Raw genomic sequence first — 20,035 nt, forward strand, 5'->3', positions numbered from 1 at the left:
TAAAGCTAAAACTTTTTGACTGATTAAGCTTATTTATACATGTAAATTGCACCTTTTAACACGTACGGAATTGTAGCTGCAAGGTCGTTCAACCAGGAGCTACAGACTTACACCTAGTAATTTTATAGAGCTAACAATATCGCACAATATATATATATATATATATATATATATATATATATATATATATATATATATATATATATATATATATAATAAAAAACTTTTAAAACACTGTTTCAATATATATATATATATATATATATATATATATATATATATATATATTCATTATTGATAATTTATATATCATTAACTTTAACCAAGCTTGTAAAAAGATAATAATGATGGAGTTTAGGTGCGTATTTTTAAACCACAATGTATCACTGTGTAATTTGTAAATGTAATTACATGTATTTAATTTTTCGTAAGTATAACTATAAAAAAGATTGTTTTGTACATTTAACTCAAATGCTTATAATCTTGATTACTCTAATAAAGCTACAGTTTATAAACGAAGATATGGTTTTTTTTATTTCGATAATGGTCAGCATATTGTAGTTACATGTATAACATTATATATCAGTGTTTGATAAACCCCATAGTCATTCAGTTAACAGAGAGCACAGAAAGAGGAAGAATGTAGAACCAAGGATAGAGGTAATTTGAACTAAAACTTGTTAAATCGGTTTTTATATTTGCCTATCCAATACGCTAATCATTCGCTACTTTAACAGGTATGCGCTCACATTTTATATAGTCTGTCAATTGAATGAATGTGATACAATACAATACAATGCATAACTGCATGGTTTAGGTCCACCGTGTTTACCAATAAAAAGGTATACTTGATTGGAGTGCACAGTGTGACTGGTTGACATGACAAAATTTTTGATTATCAGATATAAGTGCTGCTTGTTAACAATGTGGCCGTATATCGTTGACTAAACATAAAGCCGCATGGTCAAAGTCTTCTCGCAACCAGCTTATTTAAGATGTTAGAAGGAGACCATAATCTTTATGTTAACAACTGACTATTGCACATCCTTCTTTCATTTAGAACAATATCTTGTAAAAAAAAATCAATCGATTGTTGTAAATTTTGGAGATATACATGATTGGGAGATAAAGGAAATATATGATATCATATATCATATATGATACCTATATGATATAGGGTGACTAAAATATAAACAAAACAAGAGTTGAGCTCGTTGCAAGCTTCAAGTCAAAATAGGAATGTCAATCAGTCTAAATAAAATCATCCCCTTCTTTTTACACTTGTCTGTATCTGACAGGTATTGATAGGAGGTTATCTTGACACGACATTAACTTTTGAACAATCAGGGCTTTAGGCAATTATTTGGAACTCTTCAAAAGTTGACACACAAATAAACTCATGCCTGTTTTCTATGTAACCTCTAACTGCAGAGTATTTTATTCTCATAAAACACCAAAGATATCTATGTGATAAGTTGGAGATGTATTTAGCTGGTATGCAAATGTACAGGTCGTGTAAAATGACCTCTTATCGATACCTATCAGACCCTGACGAGTGTAAACGGACGCTATAACAGACGAATAAGAAATTAGAATATTGTACGAAAAGAAAATTATTGGCAATAAAACACCTTTGTACACTCTCTGGTTAAATGATATCATTCATTTTTGGTTTTAGAATAATTTTAACAAGGTCTTGCACTTTCAGTAGGATGTAACTACATGTATCCATTTTTGCAACCATGCTGGTTTCAAGCGATATATGCACCGATTTTGTAGTCTTCCCTCAACAGCCAGCCAAATCTTGTTGATTTCAAAGAGCCATGATTGAGTGGCCAGCAATAAAATAGACAGGTCTATGTCACATCGCCGATTAACACAACTACCCAAAGTCCAAGCTCTTGTTAAAATAGTTCTAAGAGTAGAGACAGAACATTTTTATTTAGGATTGGTGGACACCAAATTAAAAAAAATCAGTTGACGGCACAGATTTTCTCGAATACAAAAAGGGGGGATATCCGCAAAATCAAACTCAAAATGTATTAGACCTGGAATGCATGAGATCCGATTGATCTATTCAAACTATATGCAGAAAAAAATACCTTTAGGCTTTTCGTCGCATTCTTGTTATCAAAAAGAGCCATCTCTTTAGATGAACCCCATAGCGATATATGGTTTATGAAATCAAAAGTTGGAGAAAACAAACTTTGTTTATGAAAGAGATGGCTACAAGAGCTAAATTTACAGGCCAAACGCTTACAAACGACAGCGCAAGAAAACACATTATTCAGAAAATTTGCAATTATATGGTGCCCCCACTGACATTGTGCAAATAGGCAGACATAAAAATGTACAGTTGGTTTTGAATTATACCCAAAAAATGACTGAATTCTACAACTTGTATTTTTTTATTCATAAATAATTAGAAATCACAAGCATTCTGAGAGTATTGCATAAGCAATACACGTCCCCTACCGGTTTGTAGAAATTGTGAAAACAATGCACTGTTATGCAGAATATCGAACCCGAACATTAAAAATTTGGAATATAAAAAATTAATTTTCTCGAAGATATGTCAATCAGACGCTACAAAAGTGTAAACTTGATCTGTAGTTTGACATTTTGAAGCTGCTCAGCAAACTTCATATTATTCCTCAAATGCGTAAAGAAAAAAAGTGTGGAAAACTGAAGTGGGACAGACAGACGGACGGACGGACAGACGGACTGACGGACGCAGTTGTTGTTGATTATAAAAGAGCTATTAGACCAAATAGGTTGCTTCAAAAATGATTCTGTTGATTTAAATTCAGGCCTCGTTTTGCAAATATTAAAACACGAAAAAAACTTCCATGTAGAATTGGTGCAATTTTTAAACATATCGACTTTTTTTTATACATGTTTCTGATGTGATTGAGATAAAACGAATGTCTATGTTTAATTCTTTGAAAAAACTGTTTACAAAGTCGTTAATGGCATGTTTTGGTTCTAATAATCTTTGTACCCATGCTGCTTCTAATTTTTATTCAATATCTATTACACTTATTCCTCATTCTTTTATATTCCCACAGTATTTCTCTTTATTATATCATTGTTGTTCCAAAGAAAGTTAAAAATTAATCTTTTTATATTTTTGATATAGTTTTTTTTCCGGTAGTTCTAGCATTGTGGATAAATATATTAATTTAGGGACTGCTAGAGTATTTATTATAAAGCATTTACCAAAAAGTGTTAATTTCCTTTTCTTCCAAGATTCAAATTGTTTTTCTATTGCATGATAGACTTTCATTCAATTTTTTGTATAACATTGTGTTCAGTCGTGGCCTAGGTATATGCCTACGTGCTTTGAGACATTAATTTCGCTTATGGTATCGTATTGATCTTTTACCCAAAAGTATACATTCCGTTTTGTTTAAATTAATTTTTGACCCATCATGTTTACCGAAGACCTCCATTGTATTAATTGCATGTGCCAAAGAGTCAATATTTTTAAGTGTTAGCGTCATGTCATCTGCATGTTGTATATTTTTATTTTCAATTTCTTTATCTTAATTTCTGTGTTTAAACCCCTTAATATTTACGTTATTCTTAATTTTTGCAGATATAATTTTAATGTTTTGTGTGTGTTTTTTTTTTATTCAGAACTGAAAACAAAAGGTTTCATTCACTTTGTATTTTGAACTCTACTTCTCTAATTTGGAGTCTGAACCCTAATCCAAAACTTCTCTGTTGAAGAAGGCTTTAGGATACATGGAACAATGTTTTTAGTTCTTTTCAACATGTATGGGTGTAGAAAATATGGTTTTGGAAAATCTCGTATTTATTCGCTTACTTAGCCTTGCCCATAAAGCCTTGGTGGTAGTATCAATGATCATTATCAACTAAATATGATTTAAGTCATATTCGGCCCTCATAAATCGCCATTATTAAATGTGTTTCAGGTACATTAAATTGTTATGTCTTTTTTTATATTAAATGTTGATGCAAGATATATTTTCCATGTATTTATTTAAGACATTTGCACTCGCTTGCAATATATAACGTCAAAATTGAGGTTTTTAATAATTTAATCAAATTTGATATTTTCTAATCTTTTTTAATTGGAAATACCGAGCGCGAATTTGAACAAGGAGAATTTTGTTGTAACATATTAATCTTGGATAGTTACATCTCTGATGAAAACGTTTAGTTATCACAAGCATGCATTCGCTCAATGTTTTCTGAAAGAAAAAAGTGTTTTAAATATGCCGATTAATGTTAAAAATGCAGAACGGCGAAACATTTCTTATTTGAGAGCATGTAAATTAAAATAATTTTTAACAAAAAGCTTGTACAAGTTCACCAGTCTTTAACTTAAACTAAGAATTACAGTATAACTATGAGGTTCATTTCAAGGGACCATTTTAGGCCTTCATCATATATAGTCATTTCAAAATTTATATTCTTCTAATCTTAGATTGTTGAACCATAATTTTAAACCTTACCGTGTAGTTTTCAAGAAGGGGTTAAAAATGTAAAATTGTTAACGTAAGTCGCACAAAGAATTGAATACGGTCATTGTATTCTAAATGAGACTTAACTAATAACACATATTATTGGTTAAGAAAAAAAAATAATAAGTTGAAATGTTACAAGTATAAGTTTAAAGTAAACATCAGAACCATTTTAACTTAATTTGTTACTCACCCAGGCTAGAAGAGGTATCCAGAACACCCAGAAGTACTATGAATGCATGGGTGTTCCTAACAAAGTGATAAAACTCAAAGTCATCTTTTTATATTTTCTTCGTGCAGTTTACCTCATCCGATGTATAACGACCACATTTTGTACCTAAGAAATGTATGGTCCGATTTTCCTAATCATGGTATCATTTTGAAGGTGTTATCAAATGAAAATACTCCACCAAAGGAATTTTCAAAATATTAATTATGATTCAACTAATTACACCTTGAATGTTGTATCAAAGTCTATGGGCAACGTATGTTTTAATGCGATATTGTAAAAAGAAACTTAAAATTTGTAAAACACTCTTGGTTAATACATGCATAAACTTTCTCTTTATCAAAATATGAATTAAAATGAATCATTTACCGCAGATATTCTGACGAAATTAAAATTTTCTTTTTTTCAACAAGGGGAGATAACTCTTTAAAAAAAAATTTAAGGTGCAAAATGACCGGCTTCTTATATGTTGTCAGTCATGTGAATTTGGTTCATTTCACTTTCATTGTTTTTTAGTAGTACTTATTTAACTGGTTTTAAAAGATTCAAAATTGTTCAATATCCCTTGATTATACATTGAATACCTTAACCTAGACGTAGCAACGTTTTGAAGAGGATGACGAAGCACTATTAAACTTATAGCATGAAAGCGGAATATCAACTATCGTCCTGCATGATTCCAACGAATGATTTGATTCCTTTTTACTTATATGCGTAATTTCATCAGGAATTGCATGGAATTGTGTTGTTGTTGATTATAATGTTTAGTTTCAGGGAGATATAATCTGTTTACTACGTAAATAAACATCACGTTCACTTCATGGGCAGGCAGATTTTGGAATTACCAATACTAGCCCTTTAATAGAATACAATAATGTGCATCAATTGATTTTTTTTATTGTTTTTAACATCTATTGATTAGATCAATTTAATAACAAAAATCGATGTAAAATGAATACTAAAATTCAAACTGATGTAAGCATAGGTTTCATATAATGTTTGAGAAACACTTATTTACTGCAAATCATTGAATAAATGAAAGGGTTTCTCATTTCTGATATATAAGAGAAACATTCTTATAATGAAATTATTGATAAAAAAATATATCTTTGGTCTTTAAACAATGAATATCTTGTAAACAAGCGAGTCAATCATGAATACTGTGGTTTCATTAATTTTCAAGGGCATCAATTTTCGTGCATAAAGTGAAACTCACAGTTTCAAGGATACGTAAATTCGTGGCCAATGACCCTATCAATAAAAAATGTTAATAAAAATTGCACTTCAATGAACATTTAATTTCGTGGATCAACTAAACAATGAAATCCACGAAAATTGGTATTCAACGAATATTGATGAAACCACAGTATATCTGTAGTGGAATGCCAACCTCCCATTATACAAGTACTTACGGAGCTGGAATAGGGTGCATGAACAATTTTCTTCGAAAACTACAAAAAAGATCGCCAAGCATGCGTATAAGATTCCAAAGTTCTCTACGCAGAGATAGGCACTTATTTTTATTTAGATGGAATCAATATTGTTACAGATGTAATGCATGGATGGCGCAAAAACGCGAAGGATACTTCTGTTGACGCAATCGGGGAAGGTTTGTTTAATGTTTTAATTATGCAAAAGTCAGACATGGTGCTTTGGCTAAAACTATTTTCTGATACAACATTTCAAGATTGTTCACATTCTTAACTTATTATATACGGTAGATTTCAGGCACGTAATAAACTTTGGATGTTACACTGTGTATTCTTACTCGCCGTGACGTCATAATTAAACATTACATAGGTTTGAAATATGGAGTTGTAAATGTGAAGCGGTAATCACTGTTTTAATTCTTTTCATGAATTGATTAAAATGTGTTCGAAAATGAAATGTGATACACTAATGAAAAATGACATACGTTTAGTGGCTCCAAATTATATTTTTTTCAGGACAGATTAAGGTGTATGTAAAGACGTGGTAAAGCATGTGATAAAAATATAATCTCATGGTTTGCGATGGTATATAATTTTTATCCTATTCGTTGTTTGTAATCTATCCCAAGCCCCAGAAAACACAACTCGTCGGATAAAAATCAAATACCATCGTAATCATAAGAGATCTTTTTTTACATGTTTATGCAATAGAAATAGAAAATCACATGATTTAAACCATACATGAAAAATATGAAAATTATCATGCATTGTAACAAATATAAAATTGCCATTTTGTGACAGAGTGTCATAAAAAAGGATGAATTTGCTGCACCTTGCGAAATGCCTAATTTTAATGAGTTTACCATATAAACAGAAAGAAACAACACATAAATAAATACATATGCAGGCAAAGTATCTTCAAGAGTGGTTTATATCCTCATTTTTCTGTTGATAAAAGTTTTTGGGGGGTTTAATTTGTATTCTTCCTATGAATAATTGACAATAACAAACTGTCAACCATCTTAAAGATTTATAAAACGAAATACAAAGGTACATACAATAAGTTTTGCATTCTTTTAAATGTTTGAAAAAATCTAAAACTGTGGTATATAATGTCATATCTGCTAGCCAAACTGAACTTGCTCATTTTTCATCCTCTCAATATCCCTGAAATAAGAGAAAGGACCGTCGTTAAGATGGCTGTTCAATAATACGATAGTAAAGGCGGCAGGATACATTAACATATTATATGTTTACTAACCTATCGTATCATGCAGATAATCAGATTTTATATTATATTGTATTGTACTGAATAAATTTTACGACAATTCGAGCATAAAATATCGCTACTATAAATCTACCTTTCTAATTTTAATAACATTATTATGCACAAAGCAATATGTATCTTATTATTGTTTAAACATAAATTTTGGGGTATTTTGTTTCTGTTTTTGTTTTTTCTTTAAATAAAATGAAATAATTGATAAATATATTTATATATTAAATAAATCTCTCAAAGTAATTGAGAATAATTTCATGTAAATACATTTTATAAAAAATGTATATGTTATTGCAATGCAAGTAATGGGCAAAGTTATCGATGCATTTATAAGTTGTGAATCACATTTTAAAGTAATTGACCTCAACCTTGAAACAAACAAATTAAATCGACTTATGATTGGATGATCATATATATGAAAAAAATGAAGTAGACACCCGACATTCAACGGATCACTTTCATATCAAATTGACAAACATTGTCATTTAATCCTGCAAAGCTACTAGTGTCTCATGTGAAATTCACGTGAGACGAGCTTCACACGATTCACCTTAAATGAACGTGAGTTTCATGTAAGGCAAAATTGTCTGTGTGATTACGCTAAAAAACTGTAATGCGTCAACTACAGCTTTGATCTTTAATTTTACATTTTTGGGGTTTTTGTTTTGTTTTTGTTTTTGCTCACCTGAGCTAAAGTGAGCTTTTCTGATGAGTTTTTGTCGGGTGATCGTCTGTCTGTCTGTCTTTACTCTGTTTGTCTGTCCGTCTGTAAATATTTGACATTTTCGACTTCTTCTACAGAACCACTCTGCCAATTTCAACCAAACTTGGCACAAACCATTATTGGGTAAAGGAAATTCAAGTTGTTTGTTTTTTTTGTTTTGTTTTTGATTTTGTTTTTGTTTTTTCTTTTCTTTTTTTGTATTTTTTTTATAATGAAGGACCACACCGATAGATCTTTAAAGGGGAAATAAGAAGAATTATTGAAAAAATTGTTGGTCATTTTTTAAAACATTCTTTAAACTATTTGGTTAGAAAAACTAAATAAATTCAGAAAGCATCTTTAAGTGATTAGATTCAAATTTGTTCAAATCACGATCCTTGGAGTAGGGCTGGACTACAATGGGGGTAAAATATTTACATAGGTAAATTTACAGGAAACTTAAAATGTTAAATAAGTAAAATCAACCACATATGGTGTAGATTCAAGCTTGTCAATACCATGATCTTTGATGAAAGGGTTGGTCCAAACTAAGGAGTGGGGGGGGGGGGGGTTGTCCGGTTTTTACATAGGTTTATAAAGAAAGAAAAACATCTTAAAAACCATTTGATTAGAAAAGCAATTATTTATATGAAAGCAGCATTAGGTAGTGTGTTTTCACCGATTGATTTCCAAAACTCAAATGTTATGATACATATCGTATTACTTGTATGGAAGTATGTTGACATGTTGATGATTCTTAATTGTAACCCCTGGACAATTCTAGAGCCCACAAGGGGTTGAATATTCAAGGTTTGATGAAGGTTTATCTTAAGAACAAGAATGCTACATATGTAAATATGTGATATGATATCATTCTGCTACAAAAGGAGCTTAATAATTAACATGAACATATCTAGAGAAAAAAAAATGTGTATAGGATCTATTCTACTACCTTGTTCAAATATTTACTGTGTATGACTACACGAAGCTGATTCAATTATAGCTATTGTTCAGGTGAGTGATATGGCCCAAGGGCATCTTTTTTATACTTCCCGAATTCGAAAATAGTCTGCATAATAGTTTGTTTTGTAATTTGCACACCTCGCGAACGACTAAACCTCATCGATACATATGACTGTAAACATGTTGCTAAATACCCCCAAAAATTGGCTTAATATGCTCATCATACATTTTATGAATTAGATAATATAGTTCTATATCCTCAAATTTTGTTTCTATATCTTTTATCATTGAATATAAATATCTTGGAATAGGTTGTGACGAATCTTATTTGTAGGATTGGATGTAATTCATAGCATGATAGGATTATTTTGTCAACATTCAGGAGGGGTCGAAACAAAGATAGGTACACTCTTCAAACCGTAATATTAAAATACAATCACAAGATAACGACTCTTGTACACCCCCCCCCCCCCCCCTTTCAGACATTTTATTAAGGAATAAATCTAACTATAACATTTTTGATTTGTTTCCGAAAGAATATTAGAGAGATATAGCATTTGGTATATTTGATAAATAGACCATGTTGAGGAATAGATGAAAAGTTTAATAGGAAGAAAAATCAATATGTATAAATATATATCTGTGTGTGTGTGTCTTTTGATAGGTTTATGAAGAAAGAAAATCATCTTAAAAAACATTTGCTTAGAAAAGCTATTATTTATATGAGAGCAGCATCAGGTAGTGTGTTTTCAAGTTTGTCAAAACCATGATCTTTAGGAGTTGGGTTTGTTCACATTAAGGTATCCAAATTTACATACGAAAAAACTGATTGATTTCCAAAACTCAAATGGTATGATATATCGGATTACTTGTATGCAAGTATGTTGACATGTTGATGATTCTTAATTGTAACCCCTGGACAATTCTTGAGCACACAAATGGTTAAACATTCAAAGTTTGATGAAGGTTTATCATGAGAACAAGAATGCTACATATGGAAATATGTGATATGACATAATCCTGCTACAAAAGGAGCTTAATAATTAACATTAAAAATATCTAGAGAAAAAAATGAAAATAATTTTTGTATAGGATCTATTCTACTACTTGTTCAAATATTTGCTGTGTATGACTACACAAAGCTGATTCAATTATAGCTATTGTTCAGGTGAGTGATATGGCCCATGGGCATCTTTTTTTTTTATACTTCACGAATTTGAAAATGGTCTGCATAATAGTTTGTTTCGTAATTTGCACACCTCGCGAACGACTAAACCTCATTGATACAAATGACTGTAAACATAATGCCAAAAGCCCCAAAAATTTGGCTTAAGGGTGTTATTGTATCAGGGTTTGAGTTTTCAAATTCCGATTGTTTAAAAGTTCAATGTAATGAGTAAAATTTGTTCTAAAAACAAAATGTGTTTATGAAATGAATTATTATTGACAAAACATTCAATAGTTTTACTTTATTATGGAATTATGCTCAAACAGAAATTGACTTTTAGCCAAACAGAGGAAATTCGGACTAAATTTTGCAGATTTTGTTTTTTGCTAAAAGTTTTTTGGCAGTAATGTAATACTAAAAGTTAGGATTTATATTTAAGTCTACGTAATTTTGCATATTTTCTGTTGGTTTTACCTCACGTATACTTAAAATAATCTTACGGCAGAAATAATAAAAATATTGAAAAATGCTAAAAAAAACAATAAAAGACATCATATCTCAAAATTTTGATCATTGTCCTCATATCAATTTTATGGCAACAGAATAATGTCAATATAAGTAGTTCAATATCACAAATGTTTTTGTATTATCATCATTCAATTTTTTGTAAAATTGAATCAAAAATGGGTAGGGATTTGAAAACTGATAGAGGAAATTCGAACTGAATTAATTTTTAAAACTGATGCTGAAATCTTAATGTTGTGTACTTATTTAGTGCCACTACCATTCATTAACTGTATCTTATTTTTTAAAGTGTTTAATTATTCGTAATATTTTTATAATTAAGAAATTTTCAATCGTAGTGTAAAATTTTATGGGTTTTTTGTTGATTTTTCAATAAGTATTCAATAGCAAATAACTTAAAAAGTAGGTCATTGACCTACTTTTCTGAAAGTGAAAAAAACCAATACGAGCAAAGGTCTACAACACACAATATATGGTTTTTCATTATCATCAGTGGATTTTTTTTCATTCGGAGTATACGTCATCCTTAATATGCTTGTCGTACATTTTATGAATTTGATAATAAAGTTCTATTTCCTCAAATTTTGTTTGTATATCTTATATCATTGAATATAAATATCTCGGAATAGGTTGTGATGAATCTTATTTGTAGAATTGGATGCAATTCATAGCATGAAAGGATTTTTTTATCAACATTCAGGAGGGGTCGAAATAAAGATGGGTACACTCTTCAAACCGTAATCTAACTTTAACATTTTTGATTTGTTACCAAAAGAATATTAGAGAGATGTAGCATTTGGTATATTTGATGAACAGACCACGTAGAGGAATAGATGGAAAGTTTAATGGGAAGAAAAATCAATAGGTATAAATATATCTGTGTGTGTGTCTTTTGATACATAAAACGGCAAATAGATATATACTTCTTCACAACGACTTCCAAACCATCCACTAGCACAAACGCAGGAGTACGATCCAACTGCGTCATAACAGGCTCCACCATTGTGACAAGGGCTACTGGAGCATTCATCTATATCTTATAGAGAAAAACATGTTTGAATGATATATATTCAAATAGAGCTGTAAGTAGAAAAGTAATTACGATGTTGTTAACGTGCTATATGCAGGATAACTTTCATTGTATCAAAGTGCTGTTTGATTTTTTAAAAGAAAAATAAAATGTCGGCTAGCTTCTTTGTTGTTCTAGTTAACAAAAAATACATATCTTAGAAAATTATATTATCTTATCTTGATAGATAGATAGATGGAGAGAGAGAGAGATACAGACAGAGACAGAGAGAGAGAGAGAGAGATAGTGTACCTTTTTGACATGTCACCCCCTCAAAACCATAATCACAATGACAAATAAATGATCCAAGTGTGTTCGAACATTCGATCGTCTTAATTCCACAAATAGTAGATTCACATTCGTTAATATCTAAAATAAGAATAAATACAGAGCAAGATTACTTTAAGAGTGAAAGATGGGTATGGAAATGATACAAATGAATATAAAATTTAGAATATCATCCCTAGAAACAACTGACTATGATATCTGATGTAAGTAGTACTACATAGTAATCATTGTAATCTCTACATAATGAACCAGCTAGCAAATATTAACAGTCAACTTCATGTTTATACGTACACAATAGCGATGAATATCTAACCTTAAGTCAGAAAACACCATTTATTTGGCTATTTTAGTGTTGAGTTACAATGTAGTCATAAACGCCTATCTCACTTATGTTACAATGACACTGAGACGCACTACGACACCAGATGTCCGTTTCTCGCACTGTTCTAAAATGCTATGTTGTTTGTGCAATACCATCGTTAATGAATGTATCGTCTTTGACAATCTTATATCTGGAACGTTTTAAACAATGCTTTATAGACACAAAAAAATCGACCGATTACGTACGTCTACTTCGGTGACAAACTAATTACACCTAAGGTTATTTAACTGTAAAGGCCGCTTATTAAAAAAAACAACAACAATTGAGTATAATCCATATACAAAAGAAATATCTCAATGTAATATTTTTTTTTAAAATAGTAAATATCACTAGATACGATCTCGTTACGAGTAACGAGTAGGTCTTCCATTCAATTTCTTAAACGATACCATTAAAACATCAATGAAATTTCAGAATTCCCCCTCAACCCCTTCTTTCAGATATGTATACGATTGTCAATACCCTTTACAATGTTTAACAAAGTGTTTTGCTTTTTCACATTCAGCACATTTAAGATTTAATATTTTAGTTCCTTAAAATCCCAAATTATGTCATCAATGGGTGTGGCAATGAGTTTTACAAACTGATATTATTACAAGCAACAACTTTGCTTCTATAACGCATTACAAAATCTTGATCGCTTTTAAGTTATGTGTAAAAGACTTTAAAAGTGTCTTGGCCCCTAATTTAAGGGGCCAGTCCCTTTTTGTTAACTTCATACGAAAGGTATACTTACAAGCATACTTACCTTTCTTGTTTTTACACCTATCTTAATTTTTTATTTATTTTTGAGATAAAAATGATTGAATATCATAGGGGCCAGCCCTTGAGATACTTAATGTGGACAGACATTGGTGTTTTGATTAGTGGAATCGATTTAAATTATCAATACAAGCATTTTCTCTTCCACAATGCTTAACAAAATATGTCTCGTTCTCTAGATATACTGTGTCAAAGTTTGAGAACTTTGGCCCCTTAAAATTCCTAATTTAGTCATAAATGGGCGTGACAATGATTTGTTCTATGAGATATTGTTACGATCAACAACTTTGCTTCTATAATGCATTACAAAATCTTAATCGTTTTTAAGTTATTTGTAATAAAGTTTACGAGTGCCTTGGCCCCTAATTAAAGGGGCCAGTCCCTTTTTCTTGATTTTGTTGAAAAGAATACTAACACATTTTGTTCTTGTACTTATCAGAAATTGTTGTTCATTTTAGAGATATTAATGATTGATTATTTTAGAGGCCAGCCCTTTAGATCCTTAATGGGGACAGACATTGGTGTTTTGATTGATGGAATCGATTAGAATTTTCAATGCAAGCATTATTTTTGTACAAATCTTAACAAAGTATGTCTCCTTCTCTAGATATATTGCGTCAAAGTTTACGTACGTTGGCCCCAAAAATCCCTTATTAAGTAATAAATGGGCGTGGCAATGATTTTACTTGATATATATTGTTACCGTCAACAACTTTGCTTCTATAATGCATTACAACATCTTAATCATTTTTAAGTTATCTGTAATATAGTTTACGAGTGTCTTAGCCCCTAATTGAAGGGGCCAGCCCCCTTTTTTCTGGAATTCAATGTAAAGGTCTCACAAATTATAATATTTTTTGTTCTTACATCAATTTAAAATTATTTATTATTTTTGAGAAACAAATGATTGAGTATTTTAAGGGCCAGCCCTATAGATCCTTAATGGGGACAGACATTGGTGTTTTGATTGATGGAATCGACTAGAATCATCAATGCAAACATTTTCTTTTCTAATTTGCTTAACAAAATATGTCTCCTTCTCTAGATATATTGCGTCAAAGTTTAAGTTCTTTGGCCCCTTAAAATCCCTAATTACGTCATAAATGGGTGTGAAAATGATTTTACCTGATAAATATTGCTACAATCAACAACTTTGCTTCTATGTTGCATTACAAAATTTTGATCGTTTTTAAGTAATTTGTAAAAGAGTTTACGAGTGTCTTGGCCCCTAATTTAAGGGGCCAGCCCCTTTTTCTTGATTTTGTTGGAAAGAACGTTTAATTGTCTACTACTTTTGTTATAAATGTCTTCACAAAATATTAACTGATTAAAAGATACAGATCAACGCGTATGAAAGTTTTGATTCAAAATTCGTATCCAAGTTTCGAGCCCAGGCGAGCTCCTAAACTTTGCGCCACTGGCATAAAAAAAACTGCATTGTGCACAACTTCAATCTATGGTCTACCTATCCTAAAAATTTTATATTCATTTCTCTGATAGTCTCTGAGTTTGTGTCTGCACAAAATTGGTCGTAAAAATTTACAAAATCGGCCGTAAATCGGAACCGGAAGTGAGGATTTCAAAAAAAACTTCTAAAATTATGACCACTGGCAATCATCTGTGAAAAAAATGGTCGAAATCGGCCGAATAGTTTTCGAGATATCGCGTGCAAAAAATTTGGGAAAAAAAATAATAAGTAGATACGATCTCGTTACGAGTAGGTCTTCCGTTCAATTTTTTAAACGATTCGATTAAAATATCAATGAAATTTCAGAATTCTCCCTCAACCACCTCCTTTTAGATAATGTATACGATTGTCAATATCCTTTAAAATGCTTAACAAAGTGTTTTGCTTTTTAACATAGAGCACATTATAGATTTAAGATTTTAGTCCCCTAAAATCTCTAATTACGTCATCAATGGGTTTGGAAATGAGTTTTACAAACATATATTGCTGCTATCAACAACTTTGCTTCTATAATGCATTACAAAATCTTGATCATTTTTAAGGTATGAGTAATAGAGTTTAGGAGTCTATTGGCCCCTAGTTTAAGGGGCCAGCCCCTTTTTCTTGATTTTGTTGTAAAGAACTTTTGATTCTCTACTACTTTTGTTCTATATGTCTTAACAAAATATCAACTGATAAAAAGATACTGATCAAAACATATGAAAATTTGGATTCGAAATCTGTACCCCATTTTCGTGCCTAAGCGAGCTCCAAGGAATAGCACCACTGGTGCAATACAACTAAATAGTGCACAACTTCAAACCATGCTCTACCTACCCTGAAAATTTCAAAGTCATATCTCTAATAGTTTCTGAGATCAGCTCTGCACAAAATTGGTCGTAAAAAAATACAAAATCGACCGTAACTCCGGACCGGAAGTGACGACGACAAAAAATTCAAAAACATATAAAATTCAGATAATGTTCCATCATCTGTGAAAAAATTGTTGAGATCAGTTGAGTAGTTTTTGAGAAATCGCGTGCACAAAATTTGGAGAAAAAAATAATAATAAACAGTACGAAAACAATAAGGTCTTCCGTTGGAAACGGAAGACCTTAATAATAAGAAACAGTACGAAAACTATAAGGTCTTCCGTTGGAAACGGAAACGGAAGACCTTAATTACTCCTCGAACTACTTTAGCGAAAACGCGTAACTACACAATCCAATTTGCATTATTAAGAAAACCTGTTTCGCCGTGAATTAACATACAGTCGTAAACAGTTTTTCAGCCTGTATGCAAAAATGTATTGTGATATGAAAAGATATTATTTTACTTTCGTTTTCAAGTATTTAAGTAGCATTAAAGTTTTAAAAACAATTTTTATCTATAAAAACATTTATAGAAACTGATAGCTATGTTTGTATTTTGCTGCTGTGTTTATGTCTTATGAGACTCTTGCATACAGCGGTTACGCATTTGTACTTGATGTTTTGCGTATAACCCATAAGTGGCACCTATATCTTCTGCCACGCTTATGCGCAGCTAGATAGCGCCAGTCTCCATTGTTTACTTCTGACGAAACGTATGTTTACAGCTTTGCTTTAAGAAGGTTTCGAATATAGCGATCGGGATCGCGATCAAATTGTGCCCAGAGCTCCAGGACACATAATAGCAGAGACTCTCAATCGATTGAGGTAACTATCTGTGTGTTATGTAGATTATTTCAATTACGCTATATGTGACTATGCGAGTTGGGACAGTAGGCCGTTTTGGCACGACGATCTAAAGCATTCCTGTCAGAGATGAGCGCTTCTCTTCATCATAACAGTTTATTTTGTGATAAGTTACTAGGTTATATGACGTCCATTGAAACTTTATTGTGATTATCGTAGGATTGTGTTTTACATAACTTCACTTAAGTTCGGTGTTTACAAACATCACGTGACTTTGTTATGTCTACGCTCTGTCTGGGAGACTCGCATGTAGCGCTTTGGCGATTTCATTTTATTAACCTCCATGTATATACAAGGATGTCTAAGCGGTTAGCCTGTTACTCATCTTGAGTATTTATAGTTAAATTACTTTTCAGGTAGGGTTTTTTGAAGTTTGTGTTGTTGTTAGTCACTATTTCTGTCATTATTGCTTGGTACTATCAAAGTTATTCACCCCCCCCCCCCAATCTAGAGATCACCATTGTTGTACAACATCAGCAACAAATGTTTATTCTCCTCTATTGTATTTGTGATGCTAAACCTATTGTTTTGGTCACTGGCATTGTACCGGTACCTGAATATATATCTGAAAAATGTTTTATGTATTCAGTTTAAATACTATTGATGTTTGGTATATCCTGATTCATGTAGCTCTAGCTTTCTGGTATAAATTCTGTATATCATCTTCATATAAAACTGGCCATTAAACAATATTTACACAGCACTGGCTGTTCAAAAAGTATTAATTCAGCTATGGCTGGTAAACTTTATCATGTACATATTACAGCACAGGCTGTCCAACAATATTATTATCAATACAGCTCTGGCTGTCAACATTGTCAAAGAATTTTAACACACCACGGATGTCAAGTTTAACATTATAATAGTACAGCACTGGCTGTTAAACATAATAGTACAGCACTGGCTGTTAAACATAATAATGCAGCACTGGCTGTTAAACATAATAATGCAGCTCTGGCTGTCAAAATTATTTAAGGTATACAGCTCTGGCTGTCAAGCACTATCAATACAGCTCTGGCTGTCCTCCTATATTAATTCAGCACTGGCTGTCTAAATAATACATGTTTTTTCAGCTCTGGCTGCCCAAAAATATATGTCCTACTGGTTATTAGTGCTTTTATACTGATTCATTTATATCATACTTTTTTAGGATGGCCTCTCGTCCAAGAAAAAGGAAAGCTGCTAATAACACTGAAACTCAGTCCAATGGAAATGATGCTGCAACGCAGGATATGGTGGAAAAATGTGTGGCTGCCATTCTCCCAACCATTAGGGAAACGATCCGGGATGTTATTTCCAGTCAACCAACTTCTACTCCTCATCCTCAATCTTCACAGGATCACACAGAGTTCAACTCTTCAAATCTACAACTGCTTACTGGTGCGTCCACTGACACAGGTAATTCTACATCACCCCAACAACATGAACCTGGTGTGGCAAGACCAGTCGGCCTATGAGTGGATACTAAAATTAAGGCAAAGATTTTTGCAAACGAATTTGTCAAGTTCGCTTCCCTCCTGCCAAAGTCTCCGTTCGATGCGGATGGAAAATTTAAATCAATTGAGAAAGATGGTCAACTGCTTTTCATGAAATCAACTGAGGCCGGTCAAATCAGGAACTTAACAACATGGCTTCAAGCATTCCACGTGTTCGTGGCAATATACTGCTCAAACCACCCATCTGAAGTTGGCCATTTGATGACCTATGCCCAGATCATTCAGGGAATCGCTAAAACTTGCGGGGATGACGCTGCACTAGAATATGATGAGAAATTCAGACAGTGGCGTCAATACGCTCCTCCTGACATGTGCCCGTGGCACCAAAAGAATATAGAACTCTTTCAGGACGCTCTAGCAAAGGGCATCGACAATAAACAAAAGATCAGGAGACAGCCATTTCGTTCCTTACAACCAAAACCAAAGTACTGCTTCTCGTTTAACAACAAAGGTACATGTGGCAAAGGGAATTCCTGTCCCTTTCCCCACATCTGCCAGTACTGCTCAGGAAAACACTGCAGACTACTGTGCAGACAGAAGCAGAGCCTTTACACCATCAATTCCAAACCCAACAGCCCTGATGGAGCCAAGCGACCAACCAATGCCCCCAAGTAGTTCACTTCAATCCATAGTAACACCTATCCGGGCACCTAGACTTTTAGATTACCTAACTGGCTACGATAGCAACCAAGTTCATTTCTTAGTTTCTGGTTTTTCTAAAGGTTTTCGAATTCCTTTCCGGGGTCAACGTCAGTTTCGTTTTTCCAAAAACCTTTCGTCTCTTAAAGATAAACAACACATTCTCTTGGACAGAATTAATGAAGAAATTTTATCTGGCAGGGTGATGGGACCTTTTCAGTACCCACCTTTCAAAAATATTCAAGTATCTCCTCTGGGACTGGTTCCTAAAAAGAAACCTGGGGAATTCAGACTTATCCACCATTTATCCTACCCAGATCAATCATCAATTAATGATGGCATACCACATGAACTCTGTACAGTGCAGTACCAGTCCATTCATGATGCTATACTAGCTATTCAAAAGGTGGGCTTTGGTGCCCTTCTAGCTAAGACTGACCTGGAAAATGCCTACAAACAAGTTCCTATTAATCCAGATGACTTTGAACTTTTAGGTTTCCAGATAAACAATGAATTCTACTGCGACAAAACATTACCCTTTGGACTTAGCTACTATTGTAATCTATTTGAAAAATTTAGCTCCTCCCTCCAATGGATTTTGGAAAACAAGTTTAATGTCCAATATTGTGTCCATATCTTAGATGATTTTTTATTTGTGGGTCCCCCTAATTCCCCTGAGTGCGCCAAAGCCCTGCAATCCTTTCGCACTTTAGCTCAGGACATCAACATCCCAATACAAGAGGAAAAAACTTTGTCTCCAACCACAGTCTTGACCTTTTTAGGAATAGAAATTGACACTGTGAAATGCGAAGTGAGATTACCAGAGGATAAACTTACATCATTAAAGGAAGTTCTCAGCCGCTTCATGTGTAAACGTACTGCTACACTGCAAGAGCTACAATCACTTATAGGGCTGCTGAACTTTGCTTGTGCAGTAGTGCCCCGCGGGAGAAGTTTCCTCAGAAGAATTATAAATTTAACCAGGGGAATACAAAAACCACATCACCATAGAAACCTCGACAAAGAATCTCGTGCTGACCTTAAAGCGTGGTCTATCTTCATTGATAAATTCAATGGCAGAGCTTTCTTTCCCTCTGGGGTGGAGCACACATCACACTCCCTGCATCTTTTTACAGATGCTAGTAATTTGGGCTATGGGGGAGTTTTTGGGACTAAATGGTTCTATGGTACTTTTGCAGAACATTGGCTTGACTACCACATATCAGTGCGATAATTTTTCCCAATTGCTATGGAAATGTGGGGGGCTACTCTATCAAACTCATCCATAGTGTTTCATTCTGACAATAGTGCTGTAGTTCATATTATTAACAAAAACACATCTAAAGATCCAAATCTCATGAAGTTAATGAGGCGCCTCATGGTGGCTTCCCTCTTGCATAATATTCATTTTAATGCAGAACACATAGCT

Source organism: Crassostrea angulata, chromosome 2, assembly GCF_025612915.1.
Source record: "Crassostrea angulata isolate pt1a10 chromosome 2, ASM2561291v2, whole genome shotgun sequence".
Lineage (NCBI taxonomy): Eukaryota > Metazoa > Mollusca > Bivalvia > Ostreida > Ostreidae > Magallana > Magallana angulata.